At 38.5% G+C, this 22482-nt stretch overlaps 1 pseudogene; it reads right to left on the bottom strand.

The window, feature by feature from the left end:
- Nucleotides 1-19845, bottom strand: part of LOC113898711 — a 148591-nt pseudogene extending 128746 nt beyond the window's left edge.
- Nucleotides 19846-22482: the final 2637 nt, after the last annotated feature.

Here is a 22482-nt window from a genome sequence, read left to right as displayed (position 1 = left end):
ATGTTCATGGATTGGCAGAATCAATATAGTGAAAATGAGTATACTACCCAAAGCAATTTATAGATTCAATGCAATCCCTATCAAGCTACCAACAGTATTCTTCACAGAGCTAGAACAAATAATTTCACAATTTGTATGGAAATACAAAAAACCTCGAATAGCCAAAGCGATCTTGAGAAAGAAAAATGGAACTGGAGGAATCAACCTACCTGACTTCAGGCTCTACTACAAAGCCACAGTTATCAAGACAGTATGGTACTGGCACAAAGACAGAAATATAGATCAGTGGAACAAAATAGAAAGCCCAGAGATAAATCCACGCACATATGGACACCTTATCTTTGACAAAGGAGGCAAGAATATACAATGGATTAAAGACAATCTCTTTAACATGTGGTGCTGGGAAATCTGGTCAACCACTTGTAAAAGAATGAAACTAGAACACTTTCTAACACCATATACAAAAATAAACTCAAAATGGATTAAAGATCTCAACGTAAGACCAGAAACTATAAAACTCCTAGAGGAGAACATAGGCAAAACACTCTCTGATATACATCACAGCAGGATCCTCTATGACCCACCTCCCAGAATATTGGAAATAAAAGCAAAAATAAACAAATGGGACCTAATTAAACTTAAAAGCTTCTGCACATCAAAGGAAACTATTAGCAAGGTGAAAAGACAGCCTTCAGAATGGGAGAAAATAATAGCAAATGAAGCAACCGACAAACAACTAATCTCAAAAATATACAAGCAACTCCTACAGCTCAACTCCAGAAAAATAAATGACCCAATCAAAAAATGGGCCAAAGATCTAAATAGACATTTCTCCAAAGAAGACATACAGATGGCTAACAAACACATGAAAAGATGCTCAACATCACTCATTATCAGAGAAATGCAAATCAAAACCACTATGAGGTACCATTTCACACCAGTCAGAATGGCTGCGATCCAAAAGTCTACAAATAATAAATGCTGGAGAGGGTGTGGAGAAAAGGGAACCCTCTTACACCGTTGGTGGGAATGCAAACTAGTACAGCCACTATGGAGAACAGTGTGGAGATTCCTTAAAAAACTGGAAATAGAACTGCCTTATGATCCAGCAATCCCACTGCTGGGCATACACACTGAGGAAACCAGAAGGGAAAGAGACACGTGTACCCCAATGTTCATCGCAGCACTGTTTATAATAGCCAGGACATGGAAGCAACCTAGATGTCCATCAGCAGATGAATGGATAAGCAATCTGTGGTACATATACACAATGGAGTATTACTCAGCCATTAAAAAGAATACATTTGAATCAGTTCTAATGAGGTGGATGAAACTGGAGCCTATTATACAGAGTGAAGTAAGCCAGAAGGAAAAACACTAATACAGTATACTAACGCATATATATGGAATTTAGAAAGATGGTAACGATAACCCTGTATACGAGACAGCAAAAGAGACACTGACATATAGAACAGTCTTATGGACTCTGTGGGAGAGGGAGAGGGTGGGAAGATTTGGGAGAATGGCATTGAAACATGTAAAATATCATGTATGAAACGAGATGCCAGTCCAGGTTCAATGCACGATACTGGATGCTTGGGGCTGGTGCACTGGGACGACCCAGAGGGATGGTATGGGGAGGGAGGAGGGAGGAGGGTTCAGGATGGGGAACACATGTATACCTGTGGTGGATTCATTTTGATATTTGGCAAAACTAATACAATTATGTAAAGTTTAAAAAAAAAAAAAAAAAAGAAACCTATTTGGTTTCAGTTTTTTAAACATTTGAGTTAGACAATCAGTCCTGTTTAATTGTCTCATAGTTCAGGGTTTAATGATCTTAATACTTCCATGCAAAGGAGGAAATATACATGTTTATCCATTGTAGATAAGATGGAAAGGAAAAGTAAGTTTCTACAAATTATGACGACAAGTTCAGGAAGGTAGTATCCTTTGTCAAAGAAGTAAGTTACTGTTTGACTACTGCACATCTGCAAAGATCTATTCCCAAACATCTATAAATTAGATACACTTTATATACTTGCTAAACTTAAATTTCAGACTTTATCCAGATTTTACCAGTTTTCTACCAACATCCTTTTTGTCTTCTAGGATCCAATCCATGCTACATTTAATTGCTGTGTCTCCATAGTCTCCTCCAACTGGTGACAGTTTCTCAGTTTTATCTTGCTTTTAGTTCAAAATTAATTAATTAATTATGGTAATTTTAATAATTTTGAGAAATATTGCATAATATTGCATAATAAAATAATAAAAATAATAAATAAAAAAATAATAATACTCCTGATTTTATGCTTGTTGTGTCTCCTTGGGTCAGCATCCTTCTAAAACCACAACAGATTATTTCCAGTGACACCAATGGTCCTGACTTCAAGCAGATTTGGCTGTTTTCTAGCCCTTCTATCTCCCATCCATGAACACTTCTGAAATTTTCTATCCCAGGGGAACCAAAAGCCTGGTCCCAAATACCTACTTCTGAATGCGGGGCCAAATTGGCCTCTCTGCTTTCTGTTCTGCTCATCATTTTAGGTTTTGTTCTATTTTGGACATGGGCAATGTTGTGAGTCTGGAATTCCTATTTCATACCATCATCACCATGACAAGAACAAGCAAAATTCAACCAAACTCTGAATCAATAGATCCATTTTGACAAGAAGTCTTCATTGCTTCTCACTGCAAATGTTTTATTAGGAAAGTAAAAGGTCAACTTTCATAGGCCAGCATTTATTATGTTTTTGGTATTTCTTCAGTCATATAGATACCATCACTAGTGCTACCTGATTCAGAATTTCATTATTTGTCCTATGATGATTAATTTAAATATTAAAGAAACTTACACCAGACAATGAAATTAAATGAACTAAAGCCTGACCCCAAATTCTATTTCATTACATCCTCTCACACTCTCAGTAACTAAAATAATGTAATATGAAAAAAGCCATGACATCATAGGAATTTGTTGTGTTAATTCCTCTTAGTCACATCAGAAAAGTAGTAAAATACATCCTCCCTTTTTATGATTATATTTGCTTTCAGTTGTTACTAATCTTTCCTTACTGACCTGTATCGTCATTTTTTCCCCAACATTTTTCTGCCTATTTTCGTGCTGTGATATGAAGTTTGTGGTGCATGTCAAAACCTAAAGTTGCTTAAAATAGGGTTGGATAGCTAGAATTTTTCTGTGAATAAGTTATATTGCTACTAAAATGATATTTTCCTTTTTAAATATTAGCCAGTCTAAAGGTGATATGTTCATTATCTATGTTTTATGATCTACAAGATAACTTTGCCTGGTAAAGTCTCTCAAATATATTTCTTATCTACCTTTCAGTATGCTTCAGAATACTTCAGTGATTCTGTGTTAACTATATTCAGAATACTTCAGTGGTTCTCCTTTACACATGGAGACCTCATAGCCCCTCCTCTTGCGGACCTCCTATTACCCCATTTCCCCATCCTTCCCTCCCCTCAACCAGTCCTTCCAACTCTATCACCATTTCACCCTGGTTTTTCTTCACAAGCCTGTTTCAGCCTTGTTCCACTCCAGCGGGGAATCTCAGATTCTTACCCTTCTCTTTGCTCTTCTCTGAGTTTGTTCTTGTCATAATGTAATTTAACCTTGACTCTGATTCTATAGGGTGATTCACATCCTTGGACTTCCATTGTCCTTTTTTTCAATCATGCTGTTTCCCCCTTCTATGAGCTTTTAATTATATTTCCTTTTATGTTCTTGTGTTATATCACCAGGATTAACTGCATGCATGCTTGACTTATTAGATCCAACTATTTTAAAAAATGTCTTTATCATTTGCTTTTATCATTAACTCCCTTTATTCTTCCACCTTTTCTGTTATCATTTTCATGTATTTTAGTTCTAATAGATTATAATCTGTACAATAAAACATCATTGTTTTATGTGATAAATATTTGATTTACATATGCATTTTAACTCTTTATTAATCGTATTCTTTGTAAATGTTTTACCCTTTCATTTGGGATTATTTTCCTTTGCCTGGAGAATTCTCTTTAGTGTTTATGTCTTATGCTGTTGACTGGTGATGCTTTTTGTTAGGTTTTTTTTTTTTTTGTATGACAAAATGTCACTATTTTATCTTTACTTTTGAAGGGTATTTTTGCTAACTCTAGAATTCTAGACCATGAGCTAACTTTCTTTCAGAGTGTAAGAGATCCTGTTCATTGTGTTCTGGCTTCCAGTATTTCTGTTGAGAAAATGGCTATCAGCATTATTGTTGCTCCTTTAATAGTAATGTGTTTCTATACTACGCCTACATTTAAGATGTTCACTTTATCCTTGTTGATCAGTTTTTAAGGTGATGAAACAGCAACAGGTTTCCTGAATCTGTGACATAATTATTTTTTTTTAACTGATTTTGGAAAATTCTTTGTATCTCTCCCCAAATTGCTTTTTCTCCATTATCTCTATCCTCAACTTCTGGGACCTCAATTACATGAATGTTAAATGTTTCCACTTTCTCCTCTATTGTGTTCACCAAAGTACAGTTCCAGGACTACGATCTGCTTACCACATCCATTTCAAAATGAAGGTTGTTGGAAGACAGCCACACCTATGTGTTTATGAGTTTTCTATGCTGCACGATGGTGTGATCACTCACCTAGAGCCAGACATCCTGGAACGTGAAGTCAAGTGGGCCTTAGGAAGCATCACTACGAACAAAGCTAGTGGAGGTGATGGAATTCCAGTTGAGCTATTTAAAATCCTGGAAGATGATGCTGTGGAAGTGCTGTATTCAATATGCCAGCAAATTTGGAAAACTCAGCAGTAGCCACAGGACTGGAAAAGGTCAGTTTTCATTCCAATCCCTAAGAAAGGCAATGCCAAAGAATGCTCAAACTACTGCACAATTGCACTCATCTCACACGCTAGTAAAGTAATGCTTTAAAGTCTCCAAACCAGGCTTCAGCAATATGTGAACCATGAACTTCCAGATGTACAAGTTGGTTTTAGAAAAAACAGAGGAACCAGAGATCAAATTGCCAACATCTTCTGGATCATCGAAAAAGCAAGAGTTCCAGAAAAACATCTATTTCTGCTTTATTGACTATGCCAAAGCCTTTGACTGTGTGGATCCCAATAAACTTTGGAAAATTCTGAAGAGATGGGAATACCGGACCACCTGACTTGCCTCTTGAGAAACCTATATGCAGGTCAGGAAGCAACAGTTAGAACTGGACATGGAACCACAGACTGGTTCCAAATAGGAAAAGGAGTATGTCAACGCTGTATATTGTCACCCTGCTTATTTAACTTATATGCAGAGTACATCATGAGGAATGCTGGGCTGGAAGAAACACAGTCTGGAATCAAGATTGCCGGGAGAAATGTCAACAACCTCAGATATGCAGATGACACCACCCTTATGGCAGGAAGTGAAGAGGAACTAAAAAGTCTCTTGATGAAAGTAAAAGAGGAGAGTGAAAAAGTTGACTTAAAGCTTAACATTCAGAAAACTAAGATCATGGCATCCGGTCCCATCACTTCATGGCAAATAGATGGGAAAACAGTGGAAGCAATGGCTGACTTTATTTTTCTGGGCTCCAAAATCACTGCAGATGGTGATTGCGGCCATGAAATTAAAAGACTCTTACTCCTTGGAAGGAATGTTATGACCAACCTAGATAGCATATTAAAAAGCAGAGAAATTAAATTGCCAACAAAGGTCCATCTAGTCAAGGCTATGGTTTTTCCAGTCGTCATGTATGGATGTGAGAGTTGGACTATAAAGAAAGCTGATCCCAGAAGAATTGGTGCTTTTGAACTGTGGTGTTGGAAAAGATTCTTGAGAGTCCTTTGGACTTCAAGGAGATTCAACCAGTCCATTCTAAAGGAGATCAGTCCTGGGTGTTCACTGGAAGGACTGATGTTGAAACTGAAACTCCAGTACTTTGGCCACCTCATGTAAAGAGCTGACTCATTTGAAAAGACCCTGATGCTGGGAAAGATTGAGGGCAGGAGGAGAAGGGGACGACAGAGGACGAGATGGCTAGATGGCATCACCGACTCGATGGACATGAGTTTGGGTAAACTCTGGGAGTTGGTGATGGATAGGGAGGCCTGGTGTGCTGTGGTTCATGTGGTCACAAAGAGTTGGACACGACTGAGCGATTGAACTGAACTATGCTGCTTTTATGCTACAACTGAGGAGCTGAATAGTTGTGACAGAATAAAACCTAAAAAGAAAAAATTTGACAAACCCTGTCTCCCAGTACTATTTAGCATATTTGTGGGTGTTTTCTACCTTTTTTTAATTTTTGCTTTTGTGTCCTTCAGTCTGGATATATTAGCCTGTCTTTCAGTACACTAATCCTCTGATCTTCTTTTCTGCTGTGTCTACTCTATTGGTGAATCCATCTATTGAGTTCTTAGATTCAGTTATCATATTTTTCAGCTTGGGAATTTCATGTAATTCTTTTTTATATATTTTTGATTTCTGGTAAAATGTTCCATTTTGTAATTTTTGTTGAACATATTAATCACAATTATTTTAAATTTCATATTTTGAAGTCAATATCTTCTGGTATTATAATATATATGGAACTATTTCTATTTTCTGTTTTTTCTCTTGGCTTTCATTTATTCTGCTTTGACTCATGGCAATTTTTCTTCAAATGCAGATAATAGTTTTTGGAAAAGTGTAGAGATACTCTGAGACTGGTTAAAATGATCTTCATTGACAGAGAAGTTTCTTTCTGCTTGGTGGAAAAGATTACTTCCATCCAGAATGGCATTAAGCTGGTCAGAAACTGGTCTTCAGACTTCTGTTAGAGTTGGGCCATTTTCAAGTAATCCTTACTCTTACAGTGTAGTTCTTCCAAATGTCCTAGTGTGGTGCCTGGGGTATTTATCAATGCCCTTCCTCCTTTGTGTATACTGAAATGAATGTCTTGTCTCCTCAACTTCATGAAATTTCCAGTAGTACTGCTCAGCTTTGCAGTCTGTTAGCAGCCATTTTCCGATTAGGTTTTCAGTCTATCCAACTATTGACAAATTATCACAGAAGACAAGGCTGCATTATGTTAGCTGTCTCCAATGAGCATACTTTTCCTCTATGACCCTTGTCTACTTAAGTCCTATTTGACTTAGTAGGTTTCTGGTGGCTTCTGGTAGATTTTTTTCATGTATGTGTAAATATTGTGACCAGCTTTTCTAGACATTCTTGGAAGGGTGGAGAGGCGGTCTGTAACAAAGAACTATTGCTCTCAATGAGCGAATTCCTATTATTTTTAATGCTGTTTTCCTCTGTCGCTTATTTCAGTGGATTTGGACCCTTAGATTTCTGTCTTTGGACATCTGTTCTGGAAGAAAATCACACGAGGGTAGGTTTTTCTTCCCCCTGTGACTCTGTTTTGTATTGTTTGCCTGTGGGGGACATCTGTTCTGGAAGGAAGCCATGCCACACAGTTTGTTGATTTGTTTTAGCCTTAAAGAAATTCCTGTTGCGCTGATTTTGTTTGTTTTGGCTACCCGCCCCACTGCCTGCCTTTACCTTGCCAAATTAGGGATTTTATATACAGTTCTTCTGAGACGCCTCAATTTATTTCTTCAACATCCCCTTTTCCATATTTGGGGGAGTTGCAAGTCATTTACAGTGAACCAATGGCACCCCACTCCAGTACTCTTGCCTGGAAAATCCCATGGAAAGAGGAACCTGGTAGGCTGCAGTCCATGGGGTCGCTAAGAGTCGGACACGACTGAACGACTTCATTTTCACTTTTCACTTTCATGCATTGGAGAAGGAAATGGCAACCCACTCCAGTGTTCTTGCCTGGAGAATCCCAGGGACGGGGGAGCCTGGTGGGCTTCCGTCTAAGGGGTCGCACAGAGTCGGACACGACTGAAGTGACTTAGCAGCAGCAGCATGCACCCTATATCATGAAGAAATTCCTCAGAGTTCATGGTGTGCATATACCATTTCCCCCTACTTCCACTGCTCATACAGCTTTCTCCCCAATACCCACATAGCTTTCTTCTCGACATACTGTAGATCCTTTGCTCAAATGTTGCTTTCTATGTGAAGCTCTGTCTGATGACTTCATTTAAAATAGCAAGTGTTCTTCCCATAGACAACCAATCCCCTACTCTATTATGATAACACTTATCATCATCTGGCTTGCTATAAATTTATTTACCCATTTATTATCTATCTACCTCTCCTATTCCCAATTTTTATATCACTAGTACTGGGAAGATTGCCAGGCACATAGTAGATGCTCATTAAATATTTGCTGAATGAATGAAGGGTAACAACTGAAAAATTAAATGCATGTATTTCAAACTACGAGAGGGGAAACAATCAGTGAGAAAAATCCATTAATTTCAGGGATCACTGTCCTTCATTGTCTGATGTTCAGTGTCTTGAAAACTGTTGTTTCATATATTTTTCCATTTTATGATTGTTCCAGGTGGGAGATTAAATTGATTTCCTATTACTTCATCTGGGTCAGAAGAAGGATTTCATGCTTTATTATTTATTTATTATTTATTTCTCTTCATACAAGTATGAGCTCCATGAAGGTAAAGGATTTTTCTGTTTGATTTCATGCTGATTCTCTAGGACCTGGAACAGTGCCCACATATAGCAGAGACACCATAAATATTTGTTGGATGATAAATGTTTACTTATTTAATAAACCTTTCTTATTTCTTCCATGTCTCTGAAACTAAATACAGGTTAATATTCAATATTTTCCAACTATATCACAAATATGACATTTTTATGGTTTTTCTATAGTCTTATTCTTCCATCAAGATCTGTCAGAATGACTTGTTTTCATATATATTCTTTGTAACCTATTTTGTGTAATGTCCAGTTATCTGGCCACTGGTAAGATTTTTCTTTGGTACAGCCCTGAGCATATGACAGATTTATGTACTGAATCTAATTTACATGTGGATATATTAATCTTATGTGACAGCAATGGCTTTAATCCTGTAACCCTCTTTCTCCTGGGCTAGGTGATTAAAAAGGGAATTAAGGAGACTTTATTCCCATCATATTGCCAGGACTTAAATTGAATGGAACTTGCCAGTATCTTAGAGCCATCACTGTAAAATCTTTGCATGGAGGGATTTGTGTTAAAAATATAAACCTAAAATGGAAGAGAGAGCAATCTGTTATTTTGTTACTAAAAAACACTGTGAAATCCCTTACTGCTACTGGATACTTATATAGTTGAACCTGAAATATAAAATATAAGAACAGTCACCTCACTTATGAAGTCTGTAAGAGTCAGTTGTAATTTCTTCATTTGGAAACTTCATTACGATGATTTCAACATGTCAGTACAAGTCCATTTAGACAGCATTATTATATCACTGTCCTGTAGCCATACTAGATGAGTAAGCAACACTCCAACTGTCAAGGGTTGAGTTTTATTGCTAGAAACTAGATAAGTATAAAACTAAGAATCAGGAAACATTCAACACATACTAAATTTACAGACATTTCCCACCTGAATGTTGATTTTGAAAAAAAAAAAAAAAACCCAATAATTTAGGTAATTCATTAAATCAGTGCTTACCTACATACAAGAGTTATGTTTGCTGAAGGACTCTTCTGGATCCTGTGCAACACAAAATAGATCACTTGGAAGGGGAACACACTACTTTGGAGCATTAGACATATGCTTTGGGGTTTGGGAGACATGAAGCTTGGCAAGTTACTTCATAACTCAGGCCTGGAGCTGCCTCTTTAAATGCGTGGCTAGTTCTTATTTTTAGATAACATATTGCTTCTTCAGAAAATAAATTTTAGGTTTCATTCTTTTTTGGATGCTGAGCTCTGATTTCATGATGTTGATTATGAAATGGGTGACCTTAAAATTGTCTTCTGCATGTTGCCTAAGCCTGAATGCCAGCTGGATAACAGGAGGGTTGAGAGTGCCTGGTGGTGAGGTGGTGAGGGTGGGCCTGGTGGTGCCTGGTGGTGCCTGGTGGTGGGAAATGGGAAACTAAGGCCCTCTCTGATGCCGGAGAAGATGTGGACTGCAAAGACGGTCTGATCCTGGCATTTACACCTGCAGGGGACAGTATACACACACTCTGCAGTCTACTGGTGGGGAGCCCACCCTCCTGATGTGTTATTGGCTGTTTTGCCCAGCTTTCAGTAAAGCATTTCATTTTTTTAGGATTCTTAACTAGATAATGAAGGAGTTTTAGGCATTTGATGATAGTATATTAAGCATTTATACTACTTAAATTACTTCTAGATAACAAAAAAATTTTGTTTAGAGACAATAAGGTCTTAAGACGTTGTCTGGAGTATATCCATTTTATATGAGAATAAGGGAAAATAAATTGCCCAAGACTATAGAGTTTATAAAGAACATGGAGTTTATTCGTGTACATTGTCTCACTTAGTCTTCTTAGCATCTCTGTGAGGTAAACAGGGAAGTTGACCTAATTAGCATTTTACTGGAGAGAATATTTTGTTTCACATATTTCATTGCGTAGCATGAGAGGCAAAATCAGGTCTTGAATCCAGAGCTTTCAACTCTCCCTGCAGTATTCTGTGGCCTGGCGTGTACCCATAATGCAGGATGTTAATAAATACTGGCCTATCTAAGCTTGCTACTGTTGTTACTAAGCCATTACTTTCCTTTCCTTGAATGAAACTTGGTGCATCAACTCACAAGATGTTTGTACTCTTACCGCATCTGTCTTGTTACTGTAATCAACAAACTTACTCTTATCAACAAGCCAAACCAACAAATAATTCTTGGAAAATTACTGTTTTTTTTTTCCTATCCTAATTTCTACTATCATTCTTTGTAAATTAAGTATCCATACAGATGGCAGTACTGTCATCTCGTTTGCTCTTGACCTTTAACCCTTCAACTTTTTAACCTGTTCTGACCACATATTGGTTATTAGTTAACAGTAGGAAATCTCTGAAATCTCATAATGAGATTGGGTGCATTCAAGTTGGTATTGCTGTACACAGAAATCTCTGAAATCTTGGAGAGTGATGCCAGACAAGAATGGAAAGTGCAGGTGCAAGATAATCAAGGTCAGCATAGGTCATGTTACCAATTTTGGACTTATCCATAATGCAATAGAAAATCATTAAGCTGTTTTAAGTAGCAAAATTATAAAGTCAGATTTGCATTAAAAAAAATCACATTGCTGTCTGGAGAACAAATTGGAGAAATACAAGACGGAATTCAGAAATCCAATTGGGAGTTATTAAAACTGATGCTAGTAGTTTGGATTTGGGTGATGACAGTGGGAACGGAGAGATTTTTAGATGGTAGGATCAACAGAACGTGGTCATTGGTTAAATATAGGACTTGAGATAGAGAAAAGAATTAATAGAAACATGAGTATTAGGGCTTAACATACCATAGTTGATTGTGGAACCATTTACTGAGATGAAGAGACTGGGAAAGGCTGTGTTGGGGTAAGGGTGAGGGGCAGATGGAAAAGATAGTAAATTTAGGATTTGGTATATTGAATTGTGGTAATTGGAAAAATCTGAGTCCTGCAGTGGTTAAGGCACATGGGACTGTTGTTCAGAAGAGATGATGAGAGGGAAAGCAGAACCAAGAAGATACTGCATCTCAGATGCTGAGGGTGGAGCAAGTGCATGTGGTAGAATGAGCCCAGCTGGAAAATACAGATCCATTGGATGTTGCAACGTGGAAGACAGAGACGTTTTAGTGTGAGTTCTTTCAATAGCCTGGTGGAGGTGGAATCGAGAATTAAGTGGGTTGAGGAATGAGGGTAATATGAGAAAATGGAGGCAGTGATTGCAAATATTTTTTTTAAGAAGTCAATAATGTAAGTATTAATACAAAACCTGATGCCTTAAAACTGCTCCTTTCATTTCCTGGGTAAAATCAGTCACCAAAAACTGGCCGTTTTAACTTTTTTTCAGATGTATCCCCACCATCTCCACCAGACTCCCTTCACCCAGGCTCTCTTAATTTTTACATGGGTCTCTTTACCTCCCTCCTTTAGTCCATAGGTCAGCAGCCACCAGAATGATCTTTATAAAATTCAGATACTACTCAAAACTCTTGTATGTCCCCACTGACCCTGACTGATGGCTATTTATCTGTGTCTCTAGCCTGGCCCCATGTCACACCTGGTGTACCCCATGTTCTAGCTACAGCACACCACATGAGCTTTCTTACCTAGAGTATTCTGCTTGCTTGGCACATGCTGTTTATTTCTGAGAAAGCCTTTTAATCCCTCCCTTTCCATATCAGTGGGCAGATTCCCCCCTCATTCATCAAAATTCAGCTCAGATTTCACCTCCTCCAGGAAGCCTTCTTGGCTTAACCCCACAGTCTACATTAGATGCTGCCAGTGCACATGGTGTGCTCATCAATTTTAATAAGAACTGTTTGCTTATTTGGATTTCCTGGGTTTACCTCCAGGGCCTTGTACAGAATTAAGACTCATTGATATCAGCATACTGATTGATTGATCAGCACATTGGTATGTGCTGAGAATAAATGTATGCTTTGGAGACAAAGGGAAAGCAATGCAGATGACCTATCACACCCCCTCCGCCCTGCTCATCTTATTAATTTATGCACTTACTTGTCTAGTTTTAAATTCAAGTGAATTGAAAGGCAGGATAATTGGTCTTTATGTATCAGATAAATAAGTTAGTGTTTCTAGGAATACTGATACATGTATTCCAAAGTAATTTTATGAGGAGTGAAAATAGAGGTTTCATCTTGGGCAGAGTTTGTAAATCAATTAAGGTAAGATCCAAAAATAAGTATGAGGATTTTTATTCTCTGCTGTCTTTTTTCATAAATGTTGAAGATTTTTCTAGACATTTATATTTTAAAATCTTATTTAAACAATGAGGTTTGGCAATTAGTTCTGTCCAGGATTAATTTCATGCAGGAATATACATCTGTAGGTTTAATTTTATGGATATATACATACACACATACCTAGTTTAGTGGTTCCTTTGTAATTAAATAGATTATGTAGGCAATATGAGGACCTGTGAATACGTCTCCAGTTGTTACCATGGAAACAGAATTTTTAGAGTTGCTCTGTAGAGTGGTGTGATGCTGATTAAAGAGTTTAAGCACTTCATTTTAAAATTAGTCGTAAGAGTCAGCTAGGAAGAAGCTTCAACTGGCTGGGTGGGTGGGGCCACCCATGCCAGGCTGCCACAGCCATGACTCTACTGTTCAAGCTGTTTGATCTAAGGAGGTCAGGGGGTGATTTACGACATGGTGGCTCTGGTGATCCTTGCCAAAAGGTTAATAGTTATGAACTTAGCAGTTGAGAAGTGCAATTATGTAGTGCTCTGCAGCTGTGAGTGCTCTGCTCAAAAGGCTCAAGGAGGAAAATATCCTGGCATTTTACATCCTGACATGAACTTCATAACCATTAAAAACAAATGCTTGGGAAATTAATGGCTGTTGGATCTTTATTAACTTGCAGTGAAATATAATATTGCTTTCATTAAACTGTATCAGTGAAAAATGATGGTGAGAAAAATGTAATCTGAATGACAGTGAAGCTGTGAGAAAGCCTAGGGCTGCTTATTTGATTACCATGGCAACTGTGATAATATACACGCACACATGCACGTGTACACACATACACACACACCCTCAGTGTTTTCTGGTTAGAAAATTCCAAAGTATAGATATATTTGCTAACTAATTTCAAATTCATACTTTTTAAAGGAAGGTGTTATTTTTAACCTTCCTCCAAAACTGAAATTTTAGACTTTTCTTATGAAGACAGATGCAAAGTGACAGCAGGACAATTAGAATTCAAAATAGTCTGAAAAACTTTTCTATAGCTGATTCCCACCCCCTTACCTCTGAAAACCTTCCCTTTGCTCTCATCAGTTTCTGAAGAATATAGCAGTGTGTCATTTATGAAAATTGCAGTATTTGTTGCTATGAATCAAAGAAGTGATACTTGACAAACCATTTAAAGAGAAGCTAATTCTTCATAGTTTTCATTCTTCATAGTTTTTCATAGTTTTATTTTCATGGCTTTAAGGAGTCTGAAAACCATGTTTTATAGAATATCCAGAGGTAAAGGGTATAATATCCATTTCTTCGAACATGGGTGGAAAGGCCAAATCAATCAGGAATTTTTTCTATCTAATATTTCACTGCTAAACCAAGTTGTCAAAAAACAAACAAAATGATATAGCTATGAGTATTTATAAGTGAGTATAGACAGAACATTCATGCTGAGGTCTTTGCCACCAGTAGAGTAGGTTGAACTGCATACGGCTGGAAATATACTGAGCTAAATTCATGCATTTATTTAAACTGTTTATGTAGACACTACTATTTCTGTGGTGCATGGCAGAGATGCCAAGTGGAAGCAGTCTTGCACACAGACACAATTCATGTTCGCACACACTCCTTTACTCCATGACCCCATGAATGATGAAAACCATGGTTCTTGTGTTGAAATGAAAAATGTTTTGGTTCTAAGATCTTACAATCACATGCACTGTATGGTTGATTGATTGATGATGAGAAAAAATTTTAAAAATCTATACTTTCTTGGGTTTTTTGTGCGTAACTCTGCTCAAAAGCTTGATGTTTTCTAGTTAGAGATCAATAAAAACATTGATTTTAATCTTCTTTGGATAAATGAAAAGGAGCTACTCCTTATTTTTGTCCTACGTTTAATCTGCATTTATTGTCACTACAGATTTTATTTTGCAAATCCTTTTCCAGTGGGAAGCCTTGCTTGTTTCAAGATAATTTGTTTCATTTTTTCCTCTTGTTCCTCCTCCAGGTCTCCCTAACTGGCATTTCATCAATCTCAACAGCACATGGTTTCAAATATCAAGGTAGGGACACGCTTCCTGCAGGTGTCTCTGGCCACACCTTAGGTAATATCTTTTCTTAGAGCGGAGGATATTTCAATTATCTTCACGAGAAATTCACGTTTAAAAATATGGGAATACTATATGCTTATCAACTAGCCCTTCCCACCGAAAGCAGAACCAGGCTGTGTTCTCAGTTTATTTTGTGTGGCTTTTACCAAAAAACTTACTTGAGCCTCAATTTCATGATTTAATATCTAGTAGTGATACTAATATTCATTGACCTGGGTTGTTGAGACAGTTGGACACAAATGTATATGTGCCTGATTAAACAAATACTTGTTTCTATCTTTATAGTTTTTGGAGTTTTCTTTGTTTCTATAATCAAACAGGATAGCCCTTGTTTTTTTCCCCATGCTAAGATCCCAGTAAATTTAGGTACAATAGATTTGGCATGGCAGCTCAAGCCAGGTAGCATCTCCTTTTTATGCACTGCTCTGCTTCGAGGTTAGTATCTTGTCTCAAAGCCACATAGCCATTCTCTAATTCTAGACATCCCTGTTCTTTGAAGGGAGAGAGAGGAGGGAGATGCAAAAAAGTAGCATCTAGTTGCATCTGTCCCCCTTTATTTACATTTTTTTGTTTTGAGAGAAATTCAAGCCCACCAAATAGTTGCAAGTACAGTACAAAAAATCTTATTTTCCCTCAGAACCCTTGGAGAGTAAGTTGGTAATATGATGCCCAAACACCCTTGAAAACTTTAGTATGTATTTCCTACAAAGAGGACTTTGTTCTACATACCCAGTACTGGACCATCATAACCAAAAAATTAATGCTGATACATTACTACCATCTAATTGTCAGGCTCCGTTAGAGTTTACCAGTTGTAGCGACAACAGTCTTTCTAGCTCAAGGGCCCAGTCCAACATCACATACTCTATTGAGTTGTCATGCCTTGTTAGTCTCCTCTAGTGTGGAGCAGCTCCTGTCTGTCCTTGAGTTTTATGATATTGGCATTTTTGAAGATTACAGCCCTGTTATTTTGTAGAAGAGCTGTCAATTTGGCTTTGATGTTTCCTTACGATTGGATCCAGGTTATACATTTTTTATCGCAATACTAAGGAGGTGTTTTCTGTATTTTTGATCCATTCCCTTATGGTGACAGTAGTGACATTCAGGCTGATGGGCTTGTTCAGAGTGGTATCTGCCAAGCTTCCCTACCGTGAAGTCATTCTTTTTTCCTTGGCAGTTAGTTTGAGATCATGTGCATATTCCACTTACTGCCAAATTTAAATGTGTTTATTTATATAAATATAGATTTCTATTTAATCCAGTGGGCTGTTGTTCATTATTATTATTAGCTAGTCAATGCTCAAAGTGTCCTATATTTGACTAGTGAAAACCCATTCAAGTTGGCTTCTGTGTGTGACCCTCTGATATAACCCCACCGTTCTTTGAGCACTTCTCTACTTTTTCTACTTTCTGGAAAAAACAGATGTTCTGAAACTATTTTGTGCTTTTCTGCCCAAGCTCTGGCATTGACTATTTCTCCAACAAACTGTGGTTCTTTTCAATGGAAATGTTGTTTAGAAACTTATATGCGATCATTAAGTGCACTTTGTTACTTGGAAATTACTGTTCGCAGCATTTCTCAGGGATCAATTAGATAATTGTTGTAGAATGACTGTTTGTGTCCCCCACAAATTCATATTTTGAATACTATCTCCTAGCGTGATGATATTAAGAGGTTGGGTTTTGGGAGGTAAGATTAGATTAGATGCTATCATGAAGATGGAACCTTCATGAAGGGAATTGAAGCCCATATAAAAGTCATGACAGGCTTCGCTGGTGGCTCAGATGGTAAAGAATCTGCCTGCAATGCAGGAGATGCAGGTTCACTCCCTGGGTTGGGAAGATCCCATAGAGAAGGAAATGACAATCCACTCCAGTACTCTTGCCTGGGAAATCCCAAGTACAGAGGGGCCTGGTGGGGTCGCAAAGAGTCAGACATGACTGAGTGACTAATGTATTTCTTTCTGTAAAGGTCATGACTGGGTTTGCTTCTTCTCTGTGCTCTCTGCCACATGAAGATACTGCAAGAAATCGGCAGTCAGCAGCCTAGAAGTTTCTTACCAGAACATAACCATTCTGGCACCCTGATCTTGGATTTCTGACTTCTAGAACTGTGAGGAATATGATTTCTGTTGTTTATAAGCCACTTAATCAGTGGTACTTTGTTGAAGCAGCCTGGCTTGACTGAGATAATAGTACACAAATATATGTGTACTATTGTACATATATTGTATATTTGTATATATGTACAAATGTATATATATACATTTATGCACATTTACACATATCTACCTCTGTGTGTATGTGTGTATTTATAAACCTACACATTCACATCAATGCCTCCAGTTTCAAACCAAAGCCACAAGATTTATTCTAGTTTTCTCTCTTTCCAAAATTTCAGCCCCCATCTCGAACAGTGAGACACTTGATTCCCATCATACTTACTGTATTTTCTTCTGGATCAATCTCCCTGTATGTAACTAATCTTAGACCATACTGACCCCACCCTACACAGATGTTCTCTTTACCTGGTTCAAGTCCCTGATACCCCACTTCAGGCCACTCTCCTACTTTGATATTTTTCTCACTCCCTTGGGCTCTGACACCCTGTGCCAGCTTGCCCCTCTGGGTGAGTTTCCTTCTCCCTCAAAATTTGATATCCTGATCAGGGTCTCCCATGTTCTGCCCTACCTAATAAATTAAACTGTTTTGGAAGGGGAGGAAAGGGAAGCAAAGAGAGGAGAAGAAGAGAAAGGGAATGAGAGCAGGAAGAGGAAGAAGGTGCTTCACTATCTCCGCTGTTTTATTTCTCTGCTTCCCCTCTCAAGAGCTTGCCTTGCTTTGTATTCCTTGCCTATGTCACAGGCATCTTTTATCTTCACTTAATCTTATGTTTTTACAAAACTGAAAGCCTCTGTTTCTCTGCCACTGTTTTTCTTTGTTCATGTTTTTTCCTACTCAAATTCTATTCAAATTGTGATTAGTTTGAGAAAATTAACCCTGATAAAGGTGGATGATTCATAATATTCTTTCCCAAGTGCAGCTCATCCTCATCGCTATATTCATTCTCATAAACTTGACCAAATAAGTTAGTGGCCGAAGACTTATAAATAGATTAATTGATTAAAATTATAAAAAGGCATTTTGACTACTCAGAACATGTTTAGGCTACTTAGACTCCTAAATAGAGACAGCTGAGAGAACCCTTCTTTACTCCCTTATAAGAAACTTTTTTGAGTGGGACGTGTCACATCTGATGGGCACTATTAGACAAGTTATTGTGTAGAGACAAATTATTATAACTTTTAGCATAGCCCTGTCTGTCGGGTCTGAATATGGTCTGTCTTTAAGATACATTGAATTCATTTAGAGGAAGATCCTCACTGGTAATTTCAAATCAGGAAAATGTGGAAATTTTTACAAGGAAGAATGATTGAATCTGTTGGTAACAAGACAGGAGAGCTTTAGATCAGATTTGAGACAAGGAGGAATAAACTTTGTCCAGAGGCAGCCTGGTTCAGAAAGGTCAGCCACATGTCTTGGGGGTGATGTGGGCCTTCTAGGAACACTTATACCTAGTTGGCCTGTTTTGACAATATTAAAGGAAACCAAAAAAAAAAAAAAAAAAAGAGAGAGAAGAAAGAAATTTTGTCTGAAGTTGGACTGGGATTTAAAGATGAGCAGCTAATCCTTGGGTTCTGTTTGTGTTGTGGCAGTGGGGATCAACATGCCCCAGTGCCCTACCTAGGGTAAGAATTGAGACCACTTGTTCAATCCTTCAGGCTTTGGTAAAGGTGATTCCTCAGAAATTCTTTTTACACTTTAAGTCACAAAGTTGAGAATTTTGTTTTATAAATGAGGCCACTTCTGTATTATTTCCACGATCATCCACAGATATTTAAATGCAGGAGACAAGCATGTGCACACATTAAAAATGTGAGAATTGAGGGAAAGAAAGACATTCTTTCTCTAGAAACCTGCCAAGCTGGGACCTATCCTAGGGTGTTTGCATGAGCTGCTCTTCAGCCAGAAAGGTGTTCCCCAGAGCTTCTTTCTCCTGACTGACTCCTTACTGCTTAAGCCTCCGATTAAATGCCCCCTCTTCAGTGAAATCTCTCTGATTGCCTAAACTGAAGTCCTTTGCTGTCTCTCTAACAAAGCACATTTATATATTTCCACCTTAGCACTTATCACTTTATTATATAATGTTTCATATTCATTTATTTTCTGTCTACTTCCACCCACTTGACTGTAAGTACCAAGAGAGCAAAGATCTTGACTGTCACGTTCACTATTATGTTATCAGTATCTCCAATGTCTGTGTGTCAATATATAATCAATAACTACATTTTTAAAGAACAAATAACAGCAAAGCAAGTGACTAAACTGGTGTTATCATATTTAGCTGAATCACATCAGACATAAGAGAAAATAGCTAGGATGTAAAATGAGCTAAAGTAGTTGCTTAAACACATCTTAGCAAACTGGTTGTTATAATTTTTCACATTGACCATAAGAGGCGGCTCTCTAATTGAACAGGGTTCAATCAGGAAGGCTCTGTCTGAACAGGCCACCCAAGATGGCCGTTCTCTTGCTTTCTGTACATCTGCTGCTTGACCAGCACCAGCTACGTCTCCATCCTACTCACATGACTGACCTTCCTACATACTTGCCGGCGACCGGTCTGGTAATTGTTCTAACCTTTAGAATAGAGCACCTCCATCTGATAGCTTTTCAAAGGGGCGGTGAGGAGCGTCCCGATTAGTCTCCCTGGTAACCCACTAGCCAACCGGTGGTCAATTCCCCCTATAAATGGTAACCTTCCCCCTCCCTGCCAGAAGCGAAGGTTGCCGCCATGTTCTGCCCTGTCTGCCATCTGCTGCACACAGTGGAGTGTCACTCCAGGAACTTGCTTCAGACGTGTAAGTTCCCCATCCATGAAGCCATTGATGTCTCTTTTGCTGACTCTGGGCTTTTTTCCTGGTTTTGAAGCTGTGGGGTGCAGCCCAGGCGACCCAGGAAACTCCCGTGAGCACCGAGATATTGGGAAATAAGGATGAGGAATGGAAAGCTGCGGGGGCATCCACTAGTGTTTGGGGCCTGCAAGTTCCAGAGGCGATCCCAAAAGTTGCAAGGGAATCCCAGGGTGGCTGTCCACTAGTATATGGGGCCCTGGGGTGTCTGTCCTTGATTAGTGGGGAACAAAGAGAGTGCAAAGAGCTCATAGACACCCCTAGGGCTATTGGGGAGATGTTGGCCACTATTACAGGGGGGAAAAGTGGCTGCAGCTGTGGGTTGGCTGTTTTTGTATTAAGGTCATAAGGGCTGACCTAATAGCTGAAGCAAATGTTGACTTGAATGATGATTTTTTTGTTCTGAAATGAAGCATGTGAATGTGAGTGAATGATAGCTATTATTATTGTCTATTATTGTTATTTGTTTACACTAAATATTTAGAAACTGAAAAAAAAAATCCCTGAAAATGTCCTTGATGGGACTCTTCCAATTCTAAAACTGGTTTTTGTATATTCTGTCTCAGAAGTTAGCTTTCTAAAAGGAATTGGTATGTCTTCTCTGGTGCCTTCAAGATGTAAGTGATCTACCTGGGCTCTCAGGAACTTTAACCCTGGAGAATGTAGGCAAAAAAGAGGTCTTTTTAAGCTCTATTAGGACAACTGAGATGGAGAAGGCGATGACACCCCACTCCAGTGTTCTTGCCTGGAGAATCCCAGGGACGGGGGAGCCCGGTGGGCTGCTGTCTATGGGGTCGCACAGAGTCGGACACGACTGAAGTGACTTAGCAGTAGCAGGACAACTGAGAGATCTGTGTCTATATAGGTACATGTATGTCTATGTATATGATGCGTCTCTGCCTCCAGATGGTGTTGCCAAGATTGGTTTGCGGATGAGCTATAATTGGTGTAAAAGAAATTAAGCACTTATAAATTTTCAGAAATAAAAAAGAGATTGGTGAGAGGTTTTAAGAGTTAAGATTATAACCACTTGTAATTCTAATCATTGTAACCAAGTTTCTTTATTGATTACATTGTGATCAGGTGTTTAACTCTGCCTTTTTAAGTCTTGGCATTCATAGAAAATTACTGTTGTACTCTGAAGCTTTTGCAAAAAGTGCTTCATCATTAAGGACATTCGTAGAAAGGACTTTTTTTTCAAGTATGGGTCTCTGATAAATTTTGGATCTGAACTGCTGAACTGGGTAAGAAATTAGAGAATCCTAATGAAAAACCTTTAGTTCAGTTTAGTCATTCAGTCGTGTCTGACTCATTGCGACCTCATGGACTGCTGCACGGCCAGGCTTCCCTATCCATCACTAACTCCTGGAGTTTATTCAAACTCATGTCCATTGAGTTGGTGATGCTATCCAACCATCTCATACTCTGTCATCCCCTTATGCTGGTGCCTTCAATCGTTCCCGGCATCAGGGCTTTTTAAATGAGACAGCTCTTCACATCAGGTGGCCAAAGTATTGAAGTTTAAGCTTAAATATCAGTCCTTCCAATGAATATTCAGGACTGATTTGCTTTAGGATTGACTGGTTGGATCTTCTTGCAGTCCAAGGGATTCTCAGAGTCTTCTGCAACACCACAGTTCAAAAGCATCAATTTTTTCACACTCAGCTTTCTTTATAGTCCAGCTCTCCCATCCATATATGACTACTGGAAAAACCATAGCCTTGACTAGATGGACGTTTGTTGGCAAAGTAATGTCTCTGCTTTTTAATATGCTGTCTAGGTTGGTCATAGCTTTCCTTCCAAGGAGTAAGAGTCTTTTAATTTCATGGCTGCAGTCACTGTCTGCAGTGATTTTGGAGCCCCCAAAAATAAGGTCAGCCACTGTTTCCACTGTTTCCCCATCTGTTTCCCATGAAGTGATGGGACCAGGTGCCATGATCTTTGTTTTCTGAATGTTGAGCTTTAAGCCAACTTTTTTACTCTCCTCTTTCACTTTCATCAAGAAGCTCTTTAGTTCTTCTTCACTTTCTGCCATAAGGGTGATGTCATCTACATATCTGAGGTTATTGATATTTCTCCTGGCAATCTTGTTTCCAACTTGTGCTTCAACCAGTTCCAGCATTTCTCATGATGTACTCTGCATAGAAGTTAAATAAGCAGGGTCACAGTATACAGCCTCGACGTACTCCTTTTCCTATTTGGAACCAGTTTGTTGTTCCATGTCCAGTTCTAACTTGCTTCCTGACCTGCATACAGATTTCTCAGGAGGCAGGTCAGGGGGTCTGATATTCCCATCTCTTGAAGAATTTTCCACAGTTTGTTGTGATCTACACAGTTAAAGGCTTTGGCATAGTCAATAAAGCAGAAATAGATGTTTTTCTGGAACTCTTGCTTTTTCAACGATCCAGCAGATGTTGGCAGTTTGATATCTGGTTCCTCTGCCTTTTCTAAATCCAGCTTGAACATCTGGAAATTCACGCTTCACATATTGCTGAAGCCTGGCTTGGAGAATTTTGAGCATTACTTTACTAGCGTGTGAGATGAGTGCAGTTGTGCAGTAGTTTGAGCATTCTTTGGCATTGCCTTTCTTTGGGATTGGAATG

Source organism: Bos indicus x Bos taurus, chromosome 9 (genome assembly GCF_003369695.1).
Source record: "Bos indicus x Bos taurus breed Angus x Brahman F1 hybrid chromosome 9, Bos_hybrid_MaternalHap_v2.0, whole genome shotgun sequence".
NCBI lineage: Eukaryota > Metazoa > Chordata > Mammalia > Artiodactyla > Bovidae > Bos > Bos indicus x Bos taurus.
Note: the sequence above shows the minus strand (reverse complement) of the source record. Positions and strands in the feature narration are given on the sequence as shown.